Source organism: Macrosteles quadrilineatus, unplaced genomic scaffold (genome assembly GCF_028750875.1).
Source record: "Macrosteles quadrilineatus isolate MER2022 unplaced genomic scaffold, UCM_ALF_1.0 Scaffold_1__1_contigs__length_201487025, whole genome shotgun sequence".
NCBI lineage: Eukaryota > Metazoa > Arthropoda > Insecta > Hemiptera > Cicadellidae > Macrosteles > Macrosteles quadrilineatus.
Window position 1 is genome coordinate 85763932 of NW_026542594.1, and position 16540 is coordinate 85780471.

The 16540-nt window shown below is 37.2% G+C and overlaps 1 protein-coding gene across 4 annotated transcripts in view; it reads right to left on the reverse strand.

The window, feature by feature from the left end:
- Positions 1–16540, reverse strand: part of LOC128990407 (U4/U6 small nuclear ribonucleoprotein Prp3) — a 116555-nt gene that overhangs the window by 99266 nt on the left and 749 nt on the right. Inside the window, exon 1 of one of the 4 annotated variants that reach the window (XM_054416709.1) lies at positions 9300–9369. The exons of 2 other annotated variants lie outside the window; for them this stretch is intronic. The gene's annotated coding sequence lies outside the window, so the exon portion shown is untranslated. Of the gene's footprint in view, positions 1–9187; positions 9273–9299; positions 9370–16540 lie in introns of those variants that run through there. One more of the 4 variants, XM_054424167.1, reaches the window with a different exon arrangement.

Below are 16540 nucleotides of genomic sequence, written 5' to 3' on the forward strand. Positions count from 1 at the left end.
GAGTTAAAAAATATTTTCCTAAATTGGGTATAGTGACCATCTATGATTTATAACATTTTTGAAACTATTCTACAAGTAAAAAGTTCAGATTATCAAACTAACAATTTACGAAACACTAGGCATGTAGTGTAGAACAACACAGATTGAGATCATTTGAGAAAAAGCCAGTTTCATTGGCAAAAAATTTTGATTTAGCCTACCCAAAAATATTTCCAATGAACATAATTACAGTAACTTTAAAAAACTACTGAAAAACTATTTGCAATCTAAATCATTATATTCAATAGAAGTGTTTTGGAATTTAAATGATTAGAAATATGTTAGCCTATGTTATAATTTATGATTGTAATCTAATATTTAGGATAGGCCCTACTTGTATACCTAATTTTTTGTTTATATTTTCCTTTCTGTGACACAGTTTGTGTATTTGCTGTAAAGATACTTGATGAATAAAGATGATTTGTATTGTATTGTATGTATATACAGGGTGGCTGAAAAGTACCTTGCACCCCCCTTAGCTTTTCAACCATTTGAGATATTTGAAATCGGTTTGCGGCAACCTTCTTCGATATGAGGGGCTACAATAATTATGGTAGATTTTGAAAATTTTGCCCATAGGGGTATTGGGGGTAGGGGTAGCTCAAAATTTTCAAATGGCAAGTATAGTCAAGTTTGGTATCATTTTACAGGTCTTGGCAAAACAAAACAATTGACATAAAGAAAACGAAAATCGGCCCACTAATAACAAAATGGCGCCCTAAAATGCATAAAATCCAAATAACCATGAGGGTGGCTGAAAATTAACTTGCACCCCCTTTACCTTTTTATTTGAGATATTTGAAATCGGCTTGCGGCAACCTGTTTCGATATGAAGGGCTACAATAATGATGGTAAATTTTAAAAATTTTGCCCTAAGGGATAGTGGGTGTTGAGGTACCGGTAGCTTAAAATTTTTAAAAAGGGAGTATGGTCGAGTTTGGTATCATTTTACAGGTCTTGATATAACCAAACAATGAACATAAAGATAATAGAAATCGGACCATTAATAACAAAATGGCAGCTAATAATAATTAAGACAATGGTTATTAAAAGTAATTTTTTGTTTTGAGGTCCCTAGAGGCCAAAAACACCATCCGTTCAAATTCATATAGGCTATATATAGGCCTATATGTGTGTGTGTCCGTTAGCGCGATAACTCGAGCAAAAATGATCCGATTTTGATGAAATTTGGTACAAACGTGTAAACTTACGTCTATTCGAATGAGTTCGCGAACCAGCATGATCATGGGACCATGGGAACGGGGGTTTATGGGGGCTTTTATGGGGTAAAAATGGGGTTTTCCCATTTTTGACCCAAAAAACATAAAATTTTGCAATTTCTTTCTAAACTATTTTGTAGAGCTTAAAAAAACAAATAATTTAGTATGTTGAAGCGTTATAATGCGCCTAATGGTTACGGAGAAAATTCCAAAAAATTGTAAATTTAAAATTCCCATGTTATTCTTATGGAGAGTAAGTAAACTGTTGTAGTTTGCTTGTTTATTAACATATTTTGCCCAAATTTGGAAAATATTTTTATTTCTTACTAACTATTAACATTTTATATAAAAAACACTTTAACCCTCCCTGTTGCAGCAAACCTAAGTATGTTTTAAACTGATTCTATTTAAATAGGGAATAAATGTGATATTTTTAAGAAGACATTTTAGAGTAAATCCATTCGGTGAAATGGAAATTTGCTTAGTCTGCAGGTTTGCTGCGGCGGGGGTATTTACTATTATTTAGGACATTTTAAACATCCTCTGGCACTTTTTTGGCATCTGCCGTTTTTACCCAGAAAATCAGGCTTGAAAAAAAATTGCAAAGTTCCGAAAATGCCCGGCCAACTCCTCTACCAAACTAAATAGGCCTACCTATAATATAACCTAACCTAACTTAAACTAACATAACCTAACCTAACCTTGGTTTGAAAAAGAAATCCCTCATTTTTGCCATATTGCTAACCTAAGCATGGGTTAGGTCTGGTTAGGTTATGACAGATTACATACCTAGTTTGGTAGAGGAGTATAGGCTAGTTACCAAACTAAATAGGTATAGGCTATAATATAATCTGACCTAACCTAACTTAACCTAGCCTAACCAACCCAACCTAACCCATGCTTAGATTAGCAATATGCCGAAAATGACGGATTTTTTGTTAAACCAAGGTTAGGTTAGGTTAAGTTATGTTAGGTTAGCTTAGTTTAGATTGTATTATATTTGGGGAAAGTGTTTAAAATGTCTTAAAGTAGCCTAATAGTAAAATTAATTAATTATTTAGCACTTTTTTGGCAATTTTCAAACGCGATTTTCAGGGTGAAAAAGGCATTTGCCCCAAAAGTGCCGATTGTAAAAAGTGTTCAAAATAGGCCAAATAATGAGATAAAACAATTTTTTTCAAAATTCGTTAGAAGCCCCTAAAGTAAAAAAATAGGTACCGGTACCAAATTTATTTATTTCATCCAATACTATTGATGTATGGACAAAACACTTTTTACCTACCCCGTAGCAGCAAACCTAAGCACTCGTTACATCTAATGTTATTTAAATAGGGAATAAATATGTCTTATTTATGGAAATATTTAAGTAAAAATGTAATCAGACAAGTTGAAATTTGCTTAGTCTGCAGGATTGCTGCGGCGGGGGGTATCTCTTAGGGGCGGTTCACGAGCTCGGGACTATCGTAGTCCGAGCCCAGAATCCGGAAATAACCAGTATTTGGGCCGCGACTTTAAAAATCGGGTTCACGAGCTCGAGACTTTAAAAGCCGCGGACCAAACTGATAGGATGCACACAATTAGTGCAGGGATAAAACCCGATTTTAAAAGTTGGGTTCACGAGTCCAATTACAGATAGTCCTGGCTTCTGATCATTAGTACCGGTGGGTTCACGAGTCAAGTCCAAGCCCAAATGAGATGGTTCGGGCCCAAAAGAACAATGGTGTTTGGTCTCCAACTCAGACCTGGTAGGAGGCAGGTTTAAGGTGACATCATGCCGGTTTTATCTAATTAGCTCCTTTATTTTTAGAATTTTTTTAAAACTAATGTTTAAATATGGTTCCTCATTAAATTCCGAACAATTTCACTACCCACAACACCATATAAAAAAATTATGTAAAAATGATAAAAATGCTAATAAAACATGAAAAAAAATCATCAAACAACCTAAAATGACAGATAAATTATGCACGTAACAAAGTAACTTAGTACCTATCATAACAAAGATAATTTTACTGACAAACCCCATGTTATTACAATTTTAAAGATAAAATTATGTGTAGAATATAAATATAACTAATCAGCCACAGTTAAACCACCGTTATCTACTAACATAATTATCAGAAATAGTTTTTTGCCGTGGTTGTGCACATCAAGCAAACCGTCAGTCGTTGAGTACGGTTAGCGGTGATATCACCGTCTTGTGTTGTACTCACTGGTCGCCGTGTGTATTGAATATGACTATGAAATATCTATATACTGTTTGTGTTAACAACTACGTACCACCACTCCACTACCTCGCATAGGACCAGCTCGTTATCATGACTAAAACCCTTTTATGACTTGATGAATAATTTAAAGATAGATTTAGATGTTCCAAAGATGCCGTCAATGAGTCATTTGAGGCGTTCGCTCCAAGGCACGAATTTCCCGACAAAAAAATCCATTACAGTATTCTAAATTGAAAAAAAAAGTTTGTTCCACTAATATTTTTGGCTGATGGCACTTTTCATCAAGAAGCTGGTGATTTACAGTATTGGATATTAGTAAAGCTTGAATGGTAGCTATTTTATCAGACTTCCATTATCTGATTTCATTCAAACGTGGCTTGTTGTGTTTATAAATCAATAAACTTTGATATATTATTATAGGCAAGCATTGAGAAAATAATAGTTTTGGAAGTTTTGGTTCAGCCTTTATTCACGATCATCCTATTGTATGGAAGTGCGTAAACTTATGTCAGCAGCAGTCGCTTCACATGTGTTTCCAGAATGTTGTTGCCAACGTCTCAACAAAAATTCCCTGCGAATCCCTGTCATTAGGCTCCGCTACGTATTCGGTCTCGACCAACAATAAGCCCGACTTTCACATCATTAGGCTCTGACTCGTGAACCCATTTTTTGGTCGTCGCTTATATAGTCCGGGACCAACGTCAAGTCGCGGACTATGAAGTCCCGGACCAACGTCTGGTCGCGGACTATGAAGTCCCGAGCTCGTGAACCGCCCCTTAATGTAAACAGTTCACATTGAAAAGCACAGGCAGATCAACTAGGTTAGATTTAGTAGGCCTATACCATTCATTAAATTGCAAACCTGACAAGGCTAGGCCCATCTACTGTATAAGACAAAACTACTGTTTGAAAATGCTAAATTATACTAAGTTACCCGTAAGTTAACTACTCCCACATATAACCACCTCCAGGATACCTAAGTAGGGTAATCAAAATTGCCTTTTACCAAATCGACCTAGACCTAGGCTAAGTCGAAAGAAACTCAATTATTGATTCAATTTCGGCTGTTAATCCTGGTTTTTCTGATCATGATGCCTTAACCCTCCGAGTGTCATGCGTCGCTGCAGCGACTCACGAACACTGTTTACGGCGAGGGCTCTATGACTGACAAAATCGGATTGAACTGGATCGAGTTTGGTATCGTTCTTTTCATTATATTCTAAGCTTTCTCCAGAGGTCTGTCTCTAAGCGCTTTATGTTCTCCGAGCCGATCGTAATTGTAGCAGACAGCTGACGTGCGTATTTGTAAACAGGTTAGTTAACCTCGGACCAATGACTGATGTGTTTTATTATGTTTAAATGGTAATTATTTGGACGTAGTGACTACTCGCAAAAGTGAAATTTTTTTTTCATAATGACCTAAATTTCACGCTGAATTCGAAAATGAGGTTTTTATTTTTCGGAAAATACCGGAAATTCCCGAAAAAAGGGAAAAACAGGAAAAATATTTTTTACTCAAAATATGTCATGTGGGTACTCAAAATATGCGGAATATTGTGTAGATTAAGAATATGCAAGAATTGTTTTGATCCGATGAAAAACACCGGAGATATGACGAAAAAACTGAATAATCTGTTAGGTTAGGCTTGGTTAGGCTAGGTTAGGTTAGGTTTGGTTAGGTTAGGTTAGGTTTGGTTAGGTTTGGTTAGGTTTGGTTAGGTTAGGTTAAGTTAGGTTAGGTTTGGTTAGTTAGGTTAGGTTAGGTTTGGTTATGTTAGGTTAGTTTAGGTTAAGTTTGGTTAGGTTAGTTTATCAATAACATGAGTATTGTAAGTAAACTAACCTAACCAAACCAAACTTAACCTAACCTAATGATGAGGTTAGGTTAGGTTTGGTTAGGTTAGTTTAGGTTAGGTTAAGTTAGGTTAGGTTAGGTTAGGTTAGTTTACTTACAATACTCATGTTATTGATAAACTAACCTAACTAAACTTAACCTAAACTAACCTAACCTAACCAAACCTAACCCCAACCTAACCAAACCTAACCTAACCTAACCTAACCTAACCAAACCTAACCTAACCTAATGATGAGGTAAGGATAGGTTTGGTTAGGTTCGTTTAGGTTAGGTTAAGTTTGGTTTGGTTAGGTTAGGTTAGTTTACTTACAGTACTCTCCGGTGTTTTTCATCGGATCAAAACAATTCTTACATATTCTTAATCTACACATTATTCCGCATATTTTGAGTACCCACATGACGTATTTTGAGTAAAAAAATATTTTTCCCGTTTTTCCCTTTTTTCGGGAATTTCCGGTATTTTCCGAAAAATAAAAAAATTATGTAAAAATGATAAAAATGCTAATAAAACATGAAAAAAAATCATCAAACAACCTAAAATGACAGATAAATTATGCACGTAACAAAGTAACTTAGTACCTATCATAACAAAGATAATTTTACTGACAAACCCCATGTTATTACAATTTTAAAGATAAAATTATGTGTAGAATATAAATATAACTAATCAGCCACAGTTAAACCACCGTTATCTACTAACATAATTATCAGAAATAGTTTTTTGCCGTGGTTGTGCACATCAAGCAAACCGTCAGTCGTTGAGTACGGTTAGCGGTGATATCACCGTCTTGTGTTGTACTCACTGGTCGCCGTGTGTATTGAATATGACTATGAAATATCTATATACTGTTTGTGTTAACAACTACGTACCACCACTCCACTACCTCGCATAGGACCAGCTCGTTATCATGACTAAAACCCTTTTATGACTTGATGAATAATTTAAAGATAGATTTAGATGTTCCAAAGATGCCGTCAATGAGTCATTTGAGGCGTTCGCTCCAAGGCACGAATTTCCCGACAAAAAAATCCATTACAGTATTCTAAATTGAAAAAAAAAGTTTGTTCCACTAATATTTTTGGCTGATGGCACTTTTCATCAAGAAGCTGGTGATTTACAGTATTGGATATTAGTAAAGCTTGAATGGTAGCTATTTTATCAGACTTCCATTATCTGATTTCATTCAAACGTGGCTTGTTGTGTTTATAAATCAATAAACTTTGATATATTATTATAGGCAAGCATTGAGAAAATAATAGTTTTGGAAGTTTTGGTTCAGCCTTTATTCACGATCATCCTATTGTATGGAAGTGCGTAAACTTATGTCAGCAGCAGTCGCTTCACATGTGTTTCCAGAATGTTGTTGCCAACGTCTCAACAAAAATTCCCTGCGAATCCCTGTCATTAGGCTCCGCTACGTATTCGGTCTCGACCAACAATAAGCCCGACTTTCACATCATTAGGCTCTGACTCGTGAACCCATTTTTTGGTCGTCGCTTATATAGTCCGGGACCAACGTCAAGTCGCGGACTATGAAGTCCCGGACCAACGTCTGGTCGCGGACTATGAAGTCCCGAGCTCGTGAACCGCCCCTTAATGTAAACAGTTCACATTGAAAAGCACAGGCAGATCAACTAGGTTAGATTTAGTAGGCCTATACCATTCATTAAATTGCAAACCTGACAAGGCTAGGCCCATCTACTGTATAAGACAAAACTACTGTTTGAAAATGCTAAATTATACTAAGTTACCCGTAAGTTAACTACTCCCACATATAACCACCTCCAGGATACCTAAGTAGGGTAATCAAAATTGCCTTTTACCAAATCGACCTAGACCTAGGCTAAGTCGAAAGAAACTCAATTATTGATTCAATTTCGGCTGTTAATCCTGGTTTTTCTGATCATGATGCCTTAACCCTCCGAGTGTCATGCGTCGCTGCAGCGACTCACGAACACTGTTTACGGCGAGGGCTCTATGACTGACAAAATCGGATTGAACTGGATCGAGTTTGGTATCGTTCTTTTCATTATATTCTAAGCTTTCTCCAGAGGTCTGTCTCTAAGCGCTTTATGTTCTCCGAGCCGATCGTAATTGTAGCAGACAGCTGACGTGCGTATTTGTAAACAGGTTAGTTAACCTCGGACCAATGACTGATGTGTTTTATTATGTTTAAATGGTAATTATTTGGACGTAGTGACTACTCGCAAAAGTGAAATTTTTTTTTCATAATGACCTAAATTTCACGCTGAATTCGAAAATGAGGTTTTTATTTTTCGGAAAATACCGGAAATTCCCGAAAAAAGGGAAAAACAGGAAAAATATTTTTTACTCAAAATATGTCATGTGGGTACTCAAAATATGCGGAATATTGTGTAGATTAAGAATATGCAAGAATTGTTTTGATCCGATGAAAAACACCGGAGATATGACGAAAAAACTGAATAATCTGTTAGGTTAGGCTTGGTTAGGCTAGGTTAGGTTAGGTTTGGTTAGGTTAGGTTAGGTTTGGTTAGGTTTGGTTAGGTTTGGTTAGGTTAGGTTAAGTTAGGTTAGGTTTGGTTAGTTAGGTTAGGTTAGGTTTGGTTATGTTAGGTTAGTTTAGGTTAAGTTTGGTTAGGTTAGTTTATCAATAACATGAGTATTGTAAGTAAACTAACCTAACCAAACCAAACTTAACCTAACCTAATGATGAGGTTAGGTTAGGTTTGGTTAGGTTAGTTTAGGTTAGGTTAAGTTAGGTTAGGTTAGGTTAGGTTAGTTTACTTACAATACTCATGTTATTGATAAACTAACCTAACTAAACTTAACCTAAACTAACCTAACCTAACCAAACCTAACCCCAACCTAACCAAACCTAACCTAACCTAACCTAACCTAACCTAATGATGAGGTAAGGATAGGTTTGGTTAGGTTAGTTTAGGTTAGGTTAAGTTTGGTTTGGTTAGGTTAGGTTAGTTTACTTACAGTACTCTCCGGTGTTTTTCATCGGATCAAAACAATTCTTACATATTCTTAATCTACACATTATTCCGCATATTTTGAGTACCCACATGACGTATTTTGAGTAAAAAAATATTTTTCCCGTTTTTCCCTTTTTTCGGGAATTTCCGGTATTTTCCGAAAAATAAAAACCTCATTTTCGGATTCAGCGTGAAATTTAGGTCATTATGAAAAAAAAAATTTCACTTTTGCGAGTGGTCACTACGTCCAAATAATTACCGCATTCTTAGCTAAACGCTATGTACTGAAATCTGTTTTTTGCCCATAACTTATTTATTTGCAAATCTACTTCCTTATATTATTATATAGGCCTATTTGTAATCCTCATAAAATTTAGAACAAAGTGGCTATTTTCAAATATTTATAGGCCTATAATTTATACAATTTCATTGAGCGCGAACTTATTTTTTTTTCAATTTTTCCAAAATAATTTTTATTTTTACCTAAAAAAATTTTTTGAAACAAATTTTCCTTAGATTTTATGTATGATATTGAAGCCCATGATTTTCCAAACAAAATGGTATATAGAACAGCAGAATTAACATTGTTTTAAGCTTTTCAGATCCGTTTTAATAAAACCTTGCAAATGCACCAAAAATAGGCGGACATTAAGGCCTAAACTATGGACACTCGGAGGGTTAAAGTTCGATGTACATCTTTCTGCAATTATTAGAAAAATTAATTAAGCTCCTACCAAATGTCAATAATATGTAAATAAACATAAAATAGGTTGCCTCAGTTGCACAAACTCGGAATACACTAAAATGACTTAGGCCTATTGAGTTTGATTAGTCTACTTTTGAGGTTATCTCTACTTCATAGGGGTTATTTAGACACCTACTTCCAAAAGTGCTTTCCTGGGCCCGAAAGCGGGGTAAATTGTCTTATAAGTATGCAGTATACCCAATAAAATAATTCAAACAAAATTCTTTAATGATTAATCATAGGCCTACCTCAGCAAACTATTTTCCCTTTAGCTTGTTGTAGTTGTTCTGTTCCAATCCAAAACCAAGAACAAGATGTATGGGTTGGGTTCTTGTTCTTGTTCTTCTGTTCTATCGGTTGTTCTTGTTCTGTTCGGCTAAAGCACGGGTCACACTAGGCTGGCATCAGCGGCGAATTGAAAGAAGCCGCGACTGTCAGCTTAATGTGACCACAAAATTCGCAGCTGGCATCGCTAGCCGGCGAGTATTTGTCAGCGGCTGGCGAAGTTGGACATGTTCAACTTTTGGTAGCGAGGCAGCGGCGACTAGAGGTCACGTGACCACTCGCACTCGCTGACACCAGCGAGCAGCGTAGTCTGGCCACCTCTAGAAGCGTGCCAGCGGCGACCAAAGGTAATATCCAGCTTGGTTTAACACAAAAGGACAAAAGCAACTGTCTCAATATCTATATAATTAATACGCTACATGAAACTTTGTCGGTTGAACTCCTCCACCATTTCTTAACCGATTTTATCCATTGACGTCTCATTGGAAAGAGCGTGTCGCGTAGATTTGCAAACTGGCCTTACATTTTTGAAAACGTCCCTTGGGCTCTGCCCCAGTGGCTTTGAAAGTTCCCATGTTATCCTTATGGAGAACATAATTGTTTACATTTTGATCAGCTGTATAATTTAATTGCTGTTATTTATTTTTCAATTCAATGAAACGCATTGAGTACATTTATTTACTACTAGCTGTAACCCGCGGGCTTTGCCCCGTTTAACTTCTTAATTTTCAAGATTAGCCTATCTCGTTTTAATTAGAGGCTTAACTTAATTCTAGTAATGCCTGGAATGTATGTGGTGACATGGTGACATTCGTAAAACATTTTGGTATGTTTCTGATTCTTTTTTTAGTGCGTTTAAAAATGTGGTATTTTTAAAAAGTATTTTTATTTGTAAATTATTTGTAACCAAGACCTGATCCACTAACGTCTCTTCTTGCGGTTAAGCATCTTTTAATAAAATTATTTCTCTTTCACACACATCCACAATATTAAGTGCTGGATGAGGACCCAAAAAAAGGACACAATGGCAACAAGAACTTAGCTTTAAACTTTAAAGTAGTTGTAGCATAGAAATTACTGAGCTTAGGTGGTCGGGGAAGCAGGTTATTGATTTCTTAAATTTATTGTTTCTTTATAGAAATAAGAACATCAAATAAGCAGCTTACAGTGATTTGTTACAAAACCTCAAAGCTGTTCTTTTCCTTCTCTTCTCACACATCGTTAATATCGCGATCACCAGCGGCTGACAAGCAGCCTAGTGTGACCCGTAGAAAAGCCGCTGCTTGATGGTGCTGGTGCCAGCCGCTGGTGATATGCAGCTGGCACCAGCATCACCGGCTCACCAATACAGGCTGAGTCAGCTCAGTGTCAGCTGTGAATTTTGTGGTCACATTAAGGCCCGGTTCACACGAACGACAAACCTAGCAGACTAGGCTTGGACTAGGTAAGCACGACTGGGTAGCGGACCACAGGATCAAATGGAGCCGTTCACACGAGCCTAGGACGCCGACTAGCTAGTCGTGTTCGAGCTTGATGCCCCAAAACCTAGTCGAGCCCCGCTTCCCAGTCCGTCCCGTCGTGGCAACTACCCAGTCGAACTGCGTAGCAGTACATGTAGCCTTATGGGAGCGTTCACACGAGCGATCGGGTAGTCGAGCTGCAGCTCGCATTCTGACCTTTGTTCTCATTGTGCACCAGTGATGGAACCGAGTGGTTTTGATATCTATATTTTCACCTAGTCCGTAGACATGTCGCTCGTGTGAACCGGTGTGATCCTGTGGTCCGCTACCCAGTCGTGCTTACCTAGTGCTTACCTAGTCCAAGCCTAGTCTGCTAGGTATGTCGTTCGTGTGAACCGGGCCTAAGCTGACAGTCGTGGCTTCTTTCAATTCGCCGCTGATGCCAGCCTAGTGTGACCCGTGCTTAATCGGCTGACCTGACTTCGACATCTGTTCGGTTCGGGTTGACTTACGGAAGGCATAAAAGAGGCAACGATGACATCATAGTTTAGTTCAAAATTCCTCCGTGAACAGCGTTGTAGTAGAGAGCACAGCACGTAATTTCACTATTAATTAATTATAAAATTAAGAAAAATTATAAAATTAATCTTATAATTTTTCAATTATTAAATCAAACTGTCATAACCTCAAACAAACTAACCAAACTTGCTGATAATTAAAAAATCGAATGAATGTTTACTAATCGAATAAATAGTTTTGTCCATAAAATAAAATTATAAATGCCTCAAATTTAATTTTATCATTATTAATTATAAAATTAAAATGTCATAACCTAACCAAACCAACCAAACTTGCTGTAATGAAAACACTTGTTAACAAAAAGTTAGTGCCACTAGCGGGATCCAAACCCGACACTTTCAGCCCGACCCGCTATCCACTACACCACCGAGGCCGTTTGCTCATACTGCCACGGCCGCCTACTGCTCATACCGTATCGTTGCGGTAATGGTGTTACCTCAAGAGAAGAGATCCAACAGCTGACGTCATCGGAGGCTCTTCCTGTACGTCCCTTGAGTAAATACCCTCCTGTTCTGTTCGTTGGATCGTTCGTACCGTCGTGAAGTTAGTTAGCGGCTCTTTTCATCGGCGCTTTTTCGAATTGTACGGGTCGAGTTCCCACAAGGCTCAAGGGACGCTCAATGACTGACGTAATAAGCCCCTGTCACACGGAGCTGGTTTTCTCACCACTAGTAACTAGCAGCTAGAACCAACAGAAAACGAGCATCGTGTACTGATTCTCCAGCTGCTAGAAACACTCGCCTGAATGAGCTGGTATCTCTAGCCACTGGAGGGTTTAAACAGTTTATTATTACAAAGTACCTGTTATTTGCCGATGATATAAAATTATTTAAAACTATCAGAAATGTTAGTGATGGTGAATCTCTGCAGAGAACTCTCGCTGGCATCGAGTCTTAATGCAAGCAGAATTTGATGTATCTCAAAGTATCTAAATGCAATGTAATATCCTTTACAAGACGTGAAACTATTGTACATATGGATTATCGGTTGGATGGTACTCCTCTGAGACGGGGCCACGTAATTAAAGACCTCGGAGTCTATTGGAATTCTTCCCTTACGCCTGAGCACCACGTAGATGAAATCTGCAGGAAAGCTTGTGGAATCCTTTGTCTGATCTTCAGAGTGTCAAGAAATGGGTTTTCAATAAAAACTCTAACTACCCTTACAAGACACTCCTGCGCCCAATTTTGGAATATGTGTCGGTGGTTTGGAAACCTTACCATGACATCTACGTTTCTCGGTTACAACGAATTCAGAGATTTGCAAGAATGATAGGAGTTAGATGTTGCTTGTGGCTACAACTATAGAGACGTCCCAGTTGAAGAACTTGAGTCCCTGCTGAACCTTCATACTCTGGCCAAGAGAAGAGATGTTGCAGATCTGGCTTTCTTGTTAAAACTGATCAATTGTAAAACAGACTCTCCTCAGCTGTTGGAAAAGCTGTTATTTCGAGTTCCAGGCAGTACCAGGTCTGCAGATGTTTTCTTCAGGACGCAGTACAGGACTAACTACCTGGGTAATAGTCCGATGATCCGATTCCAACGGCTAGGAAACGAATTCTCAATCAAAGTTGGCCTCTACAGTGACAGTCTAGCCTCATCCTACATGATTAATTAATTCACACTCAATTACTTATATATCCAAATACAGTTATACACCTTAGACTTTACATTAGAATACAGTTTAAAACTCAGACAACCTACACTAAACGATTCAGATATACATATTATTGTCATTGTTATTGTTATTCATAATCATTATCGTTATTTATAATCATTCTGCATTGTCATTGTTATCGATATGTCATAGTATTATAGCTATTATTGTTGTTTGATTGTATTGATGCAATTTTGTTGATGAAATGTTGTTTTGTTCTGTAGTTTCTAAGTCAGTCTTGGAGTTTATATAATATTAACTGATTGTTATTATTGTAAATGGCATTGCCGTGGAAAATAAAATAAATAAATAAATAAATTACAAGCACTTTACCCAGCTGTGGTCTCTAGCGCCAGTCCGGCTCCGTCTGACAGTATCAAGCTATAGTTATCGCAATAAGAAAAATGAGTTTAAATGCATTTAATACATTTAAACTAATCTATATAAATAAAATTACAGTTTTGTCTGTACATTGCTTAGAATCATGCGGTTTTTGGTTATTTTTACGTTTCATAGCCTAAGAAAGCCGAAACAAGTCTTATCTCAATTTCTGTCTGTATGTCTGTTTGTCTGTCCATTCTGTGACTCCGTCTGTAACGCCAAAATGTCATTTTACGCGGCCTACTCCTAGAAAAATAGAGTACCGATCAAGGTTTTAATCATTTTTCTGTATTTACTGGATTGGTGAGAGTGTCTTTGGCTATAAAAACATGGCCTCGCTTCTTCGAAAACAAAATAACGAACCACCAAAAACCCAATTTTGTTCGATTTTTGTCAAATTTTCTCCCAATGTTTACTATTACATTACATTTTATGACATAACGATCAAATGTTTGGATTAGTTCTCACTTCTAGCTGTCACCGATATGTTTACATTAAAAGTTGTTTACTAATACCGCAACCATTTCCGATCAAGTTTTGTCAGCACATCCAAACCAAGTGAGATTAAAAACGTTGTGCCTTACTTAACCGGTTTAATTAATCGCAAGTGCAACGATTGTTCTTGAGTTTTGATAACCGGGGAAAATACCGTGATTCAGTGTTGTATTAGTGCAAGGAAACTTACCTTATTTTAATCATCGTCACCAATACCGTAGCTTACAAAGGTTTCCACTCATTGACGGCACTTCAAGGACAGTTGTGTAAAGTGCACAGTAAAAAATCACGACTGCAGTGGGTGATCGTGGATGTTGCTGCGATCTTGGAAGATCTTTCTGATTTCGCTGTGATCGTACCGTAACAGAGGTTTAACTTAACAGATGTAGCTAAACTCGCTTTTCCAATGTGTCACTTTTGGTTTCTACTTACATTTCGACAACGATATCGGCACTTTTCCTACTTAGGAAATAAAACTACAAACGTACAAAACCCCAGATTTGTGCGTTTTTTTCACATTTCCTCCGAATGTTTGCTAGATATATGTACCGATTATCGTTTAGAGATTACGTAATCTTAAGAAACCTTTGTTTGGATAAAGGTGGTTTCTTCAAACTGTCATTAATATAATAACATTAAAAGCTGCTTACAAATAATGCTATTAATAGGAAATAACTTTGATTTTCGAAAACTAAAAAAAAAATTAAAACCAAAGGAGATTAATAACTTCGGTATCGGTACTGCACCACATCAAGTGAAAGTTTTTTTTTTTTTTAGCAAACCATAGTGAGTTTTCAAAGCTTTACGTTGTTTACGTTACGTTACATGTTTTGTGGCCTGTGTGTATTTATTTATTTATATAATTGCCAACTGATTAACACCTATAATACAGTTTGATTAGAATAAGTACTGTACTACAGTTCTTTTCTCAAATGTAAACGTTGGTTTTTGGTACCGGTACTGCTACTTTTCCTTAGAACCGGTGGTAGCAGTACCGGTAAGAATAATTTTTACATACAAACACATCACTATTTTCACTATTTATTTATAAACATTGCACCTTATTGCTTATTAAATTTAATTGATGTCTTACTGTATAATTTTTAGCGTTTTCTGCCTGGACTCCAAAATGTTGTGTGGACTCAATTCTGTATTTGTGTGTGTATGTCTATTGGTAATGCATTAATGGCCTTATTTTTCGTGGAAAAGACAAGAGCACCATTGTTAATAACAATTTCAACCCGAATAAAGTGTGCAGTAGTGAGGTTGAGGTAGTGTTTAAACTACTTTTAACCAGTGTGAAAAGTAACTTTCAATTACAGGCCTACCTTAGGGCTATGCCTCATAGATCTATACTGTAAAGTAATACCTTTCATCGTTAGATATAAAATATGGACTAACACGATCGGGTGACATTTAATTGCGAAGCATTCGTTTTGGCTTTGAAACTGTCAGATATTGTATTTGAGAAGGTTTATATGTATTCCTAAACAGTTATAGTTTTGCCATCATATCTGGAAAAATGCACACTAAATATGCAAACCAACTCCTGTTCTGAATATATGGTTTTAACTTACTACAAGATTCCCGTACATAGAACGGGCAAACAGCTAGTCTATAATAAATTCAAACTTTCATGTTTAAAATTTTTTCACGCATTACCATGATTATCTCGTTGTTACGATTGCTATATCTCACCTATATTAACTAAACTAGCTGTAACCCGCGGGCTTTGCTCCGTTTAACTTCTTAATTTTCAAGATGATCTCGTTCCCATGGCTCAATCACGTCCTGACGTCCTGGTTGAAGTTCGTTCGCTACGCTCACTCACTTTTAGGTTAGAGCTCGTTAGCTGCGGTCACTTACCTTCAGGTTAGCTCGTTCGCTACGCTAACTCGCCTCCAGGTTGAAGTTCATTCGCTACGCTCACTCACCTTTTGGTTGCAAATTAGCTGTTGTCATAAATGTAAAAGAAATAATAGTGCTGCACCCTGTTGGTAATCCTTGTAACTTTAATGCTATTGAACATCATAGAACAGAACCAACTTGTTTATTAATTGAAACAGCTGTTAAGATTCGTTAATTCCATTTCTCATAAGGTTAACATGGGAAACTCCAGAGCCACTGGGGCGGAGCCCAGAGGTCGGAGGGTAAAACCCTTTCTTAGTGAGCGTCTACTACCCAAAAGGAAGATGCCTGCCAAGTTTCAGGTTCCTAGGTCTTATGGTTTCTGAGATTTCGTGATGAGTGAGTGAGTGAATGAATGAGTCAGTGGCATTTGAGCTTTATATATATAGATATATACATTATATATAATAATATCCTAATTATCATGATAGTACTGCGGATAGTCGTAGTACTCACAAGGGCGGACGTTAATCCACACCAGGGAGCATCGCATCTATAGGACAACGCCAGCCGTCATACTGGGACGGGTGGGACGGGTGGTATCGTCCTGAAATCCAGCTACTATGAGGTTACGAATTGTTGATATCATATATAGGCATGTACTGTGTGGATGCGATAATCCCTCTGGTGTGGATCAGGATCAACGTCCGCACGATTGAGTACTACGACTATCCAGCAGTACTAGCCTGAAATATAGACCAATTCGTATATACCAAGGCAAAATG